The following is a 4975-nucleotide window of genomic DNA, read 5'->3' as shown; positions in this document are numbered from 1 at the left end:
ATTTCGAACTCTGGTAATTTCTCAAGCACCCACTGCCCATGGGCATCACCCTCCCATCAGAACATCTCCGTGCTGTGAATGTGCTGCGCTGTGTTTGTGTTTGAGAGGAATAATCGCAGCTCTAAACCAAACTCTGATCCCTTGTGCTGCCTGAAGTGGCTTCTCCAAAGCCTTTCCCAGCAGAGCTCTGGAGGCTCAGCCGACCCTTAACGAGCCACACCTTAATGAGCCGCACCTTAATGAGCCACACCTTAACGAGCCACACCTGAATGAGCCCCACCCTAATGAACCGCACCTTAATTAACCACACCTTAACGAGCCGCACCTTAACGAGCCACACCTGAATGAGGGACACCTTAATGAGCCGCACCCTAATGAACCGCACCTTAATAAGCCCCACCTTTATGAACCGCGCTCAGTGAGCCGTTTCTCGGGCAGCAGGGTTGAATTACCATCCTCTCAGCTGACAGCCCTGGCTCTGCTGAGCGAGCTCATGAATTAGTGAAAGCTAATGTGAATGAATTGGTGAAAGAGAATGTGAGTGAATTCGTGAAGGATCCGCGCTCCTGCCCGGCCAGCGGGGCTGTGGGGTGAGCCCTTCCCGAGTGGTTCCCATGTCCCACAAAGCCAGCCCTGATGCTGCCGCCAGAGTTAGATCCGTGCCGATGGAGACACCACACATTATGTAAGTAAAAGCCTTTAAAAATAGCAGGAGGTGTGGGGGAATGAGTGGAAGTGTCTGTCATTAACTCGCTGCAATCTGTTSGAGTGTAACCTCTGATATTTAGCTGTGCACACAGGATGCCATTCGCACGCCTTGCCATTTCGTGTGTGTGTGCAGGGACAGCAGCCAGAGGTATTTCTGGAATTCCATTTCAGGAATAAAAAGTATCTTTGGCAGAACTTATTCATGCTTAGCATCCTCTCCTCTTGTGCAGCATGACGGTGTGGCAGGAATGCCGAGTGCTGTGCTGCGTTTGTGTGCCAGGGCAGGGATTGATCGGGGCATTGCGGTTCAGAGGGGATTTGGGATCGCTGAAACACAGACAGAGGGACAGGAACTCCTGTCCCAGCGCTGCCGGGGTGGGTGGCACCTTCTGTGCCCCGGGAAAAGCCCTCGGTTTTAGGGAGGACAGGGTTTTGGGGTGGACGGGGTTTTAGGGACAGGTTTTTGGGAGGGCAGGGTTTTGGGGTCAGGGTTTTAGGGTGGACAGGGTTTTAGGCAGGACACGGGGATCCCTCTGGCAAACGCCCATCGGGGAGATTCCCGTGGCATGAGGAGGAAGCTCAGGGATGCTCATGTGAGAGTTCAGCTGCAGAGGGGCAGAGCAGGGGCCAGCAGAGCTGGGGGTTGGTCCCCGGGCCGTTTTTGGCAGTTTTTTGGAGAGAACTGGACCCAAATGCTGTTTATGGGATGGCAGGGGCTTATTGCCGTGTTCCCCTGGGGTGTCCCTGAGGACGCGGCTCTGCCTGGGCTGGGCTGGAGCCTCTCGGGATTTCTCTCCCACCTCCCAGGGTATCTGAAATGAAGCCATCTCTGCAAAGTGGGGGCTCATCAGCAGTTCATTTGCTGRGCTTAATCAGCAGATCTTTGCACTCAGTTTGTTTATTTTCCAGTTAGCAAAATCAAACATTATGGAAAGGCGCCTCGCTGCCCCAGAGCCCGAGGTGCAGCACGATTTATTCCTGACACTGCTCTGCCAGCAGCTCCAGCACTGAGCTGCTCTGACCCGAATGGTGTGAGAACGGGGATGTGAGCACAGAGCACATGGTGTGGGGTTGGGAAAGCTCAGTGGGGAAAGGAGGATGCAGCAGAAGTTGTGACCAAAATGAACTGCAGAGCTCCCTCTGCTCTGTCCTGGGGTCAGTCTGAGCTGGGGCCACCCTGGCTTGGGTGCCAGGTGACCACCAGAGCTGCTCCACCCTCCCCAGGGGACAGAAAATACAATTTAAGGATCGTGGGTCAGGACAAGGAGAGGCAGAGACCGCTCAGGAATTGTTGTAGCAGAACAGACTCTCCTGGGGGAAAATGATTTATTACCAATGAAATGATTTATTACCAATGAAATCAGAGAAATAAAAACGAAGTTTAAAACGCTTCCCCCGGGCTCAGCTTTAGTTCTGAACAGTCTGCCTGTGGGGAATGGGGACTGTGTTCAGCGTTGTCTCCGCTGCTCCTAAAAGTGAGGAATTCTGAAAAAAGTGAGCAGTTCTGCCAAAAGGCCCTTTACTCCTGTTCCTGCTGGATTTCAGCAGTGTCCCCGTGCTGTTGGACACTCCCCAGTGTCAGGGATGGATGCACAGTCCGGTGTTTCCCCAGCTCTGCTCGATGCTCTGCGCCTGTGGAAGCTCCACAATTCAGCCCTGGTGGTGGAGATCTCCTCCCTGCACAGATTTGTGTCTGTTCCTCCATCAGCTCCTTATAGCCCTCGATCAGTCCCTGCCAGTTAAATCTGAAAGGTCCCAGTTTTGTTTTTGCCAGACCCAGAGCTGATCCCAGAGCTGATCCAGAGCCCCCTTCTCTCCTGTCCAGGGTGGGCTCTTGCTGAGTTCTGTGCATGGAATCATCTCCACAATCTGCTGATCTTCTCCTGAGACGAGCAGAGACAATTTAATTGCATTTCATGCTAGACTTCACATCAGACTTGGATTCATTTGAAGCTGTCACAGTGCTGATGTTGTSTTACATTGTTGTTTAAATGCCTCTTTATTTTGAAGAAGTTTTTTTTCACTGGTTTTGCTGTTTCTGGAGGAAGCAGCTTGGAATGGATGTGGTTTTCTTGCTGTGGGTGGCACTCAGATGGATTGGCTCGGTGTGAGGAAGGGAAGCTAATTTTGCCCGAGGGAAGGAGAGGTTTTTTGGATCCTTTCTGGGGTTGTGGAGCTCAGCTGTAACCAATGGGATCTGGGCAGAGATCAGTGGGAGGTTTTGYGCTGTTTTAGTGACTCTGGATTGCGTCTGTCTCCGTGATTCACCCKCTCTGTTGAGTCACTTTGCAAATGCTGTTTGCTGCCCAGAACTAAAAATGCTTAGCAGAGAATTGGGTAGATTTGAACCATCCCARATTCCGAATCCTTCAAGTTTTCTCAGAAGCATGTGGACTTCAAAGTGTATCTGCATGAAAATGTGCTGTACTTCAGGTGGTTATTCCCAAACCTTCTTTGAAACAGAATTTGAGAATGTTGTGTTCACAGACTCCATCCCAAAAGCTGTGAAATATCAAATCTAAAGATCCCTCTAAGCTCAGGAGTCCTGTGAATTGAGGGGTGACACAGCAAAAACACCCCTGGGTTTCTAAAGGTGCTTTGTATTAACCTGTGCTGGGAATTCATTGTTAACACAAAAAGATATTCTGGCAAACCTGCAGACTGTAATGAGAAATATTTGAGAGAATTTTCTGCTTTTTTTTGTGTCCCCACATTTCTCAGAGGAGGTATTGAAACAAWTTTTTCACTTCCACTCTGAAATTCATTTCTTTCAGGGTGCCAGTGACGAGAGCAGTTTGGGCTTATTTTGGGGTTTTGTGTTGGGTTTCAGTCTTGTTGCTGTCCTGACAAAGGTATTTATTCAGCAAGGCTGAATTCATTAATTGAGCTTGGCTTTCATTGTGTGCAGGGGATAATGAACCATCACCCTCCTGTTTTTGGGGGCTCCAGCAGTGAAAATCAGACAGCACAGCCTGTGGCAGGAGGAGCTGGGACAAAGTGCCCTTTGGCTTTTCCCTTTCATTCTGCACAGTTTGGGAATGATCCCTGGGACAAAGTGCCCCTTGGCTTTTCTCTCTCATTCTGCACAGTTTGGGAATGATCCCTCACAGCTCAGCCTGCAATTCACAGAAATACCTGATCAGACCCGATTTATAGAGGAGACACAGATTTCTGGGGCTCCTGTCACCACCTGAAATCAAAAACATCAGCACTGGCAGTTTTTAGCAAGTCCTGTCTTTATTTTTACAGTTTTATGCCAATTGATGCGTTTGAAGACAAGTTTTGTTTTGCAATCCGTGCTGCTGCTCTCGGTTTTGGGGTTTTTTTGCACAACTTCAGGGCCTTGGGGATTTCTGAGAGGAGACTTTGGGAGAAGGAGGGTTCAACTCCCCCATCTTCACATTGATGTGCTTCCTGCTGATTCCTGAAACTCCTGTAGAATGATAGAAGTGCTTACACAAAACCCTTTTGTACTTGTGATGTAATCTCAGCGTGAAATGAGAATTTAAAAGCCAAAAATACGACACAAATGGTCATTGCAATGCTTGGTGCTGGATGCAGGAATAAACAGTGCAGGATCCTGTGCTTGGTGGTTRCAGTCAGCACATCCCAGTCTGTTTGGTCCATCCTGACCCTGCTTTCTCAACAGCAGCAGATTTTTTCCTGGTTGGATTTCTGTGTTTGCATGTGTTCAGATTTTCAGGCACCTTTTGAATTTAGAGAAGAAACTTCCAGAAGGGGTTGGTCAGTTTGGCTGGTCCCCATCTCCTGGTGACTGAGTTATGAGATGCAGTTCATTTATCACCTTTGGTCTTCAAAGCACTTTGCAACCAGGAACTAAGAGAGTAATTTAAGGAAAAATTCATTTAAAAATACCATTTTTAAACCTTATGGCCTCACWATTCTTCTTTGTACCTCACTGAAGTGAAAGCAAAGGCTTAAAGCTTTGCTTTAAGAGCCTGATATTTGGAGCTCGAGGCTCTAAATTTGGTGCTGGATTTATCCATCTGAAGGAATGACTTTGATTGCATCAGAAGTAATTATATTTAATACGACAAGAGAAAAGTGCACAAATGTGGTATTTTGAACGGCTCTTAATGCCTTCTTTGCATCTCTGCTTCTGAAAAGAATAATTGCAGGGCTGAGATGTGAACAGAATGTTAAGGTCCGGTGAGAGGCATTTCTGGTGAAAATGTGGAGTCAATGGTGTGATTTCTGGTGAAAATGTGGAGTCAATGGTGTGATTTCTGGTGAAAATGTGGAGTCA

General features: G+C 48.3%; 1 long non-coding RNA gene across 1 annotated transcript in view; it reads left to right on the top strand.

Moving 5' to 3' along the window:
* The first annotated feature begins 410 nt into the window (after nt 1-410).
* Nucleotides 411-4975, top strand: part of LOC130585788 (uncharacterized) — a 22396-nt gene continuing 17831 nt past the window's right edge. Inside the window, exon 1 of the long non-coding RNA XR_008966627.1 lies at nt 411-685. This is a non-coding gene — a long non-coding RNA (uncharacterized LOC130585788). The remainder of the gene's footprint in view (nt 686-4975) is intronic.

This window comes from Malurus melanocephalus, unplaced genomic scaffold, assembly GCF_030028575.1.
Source record: "Malurus melanocephalus ecotype Western Australia unplaced genomic scaffold, MMel_1.1 scaffold_963, whole genome shotgun sequence".
In the NCBI taxonomy this organism is placed as follows: domain Eukaryota; kingdom Metazoa; phylum Chordata; class Aves; order Passeriformes; family Maluridae; genus Malurus; species Malurus melanocephalus.
Note: the sequence above shows the minus strand (reverse complement) of the source record. Positions and strands in the feature narration are given on the sequence as shown.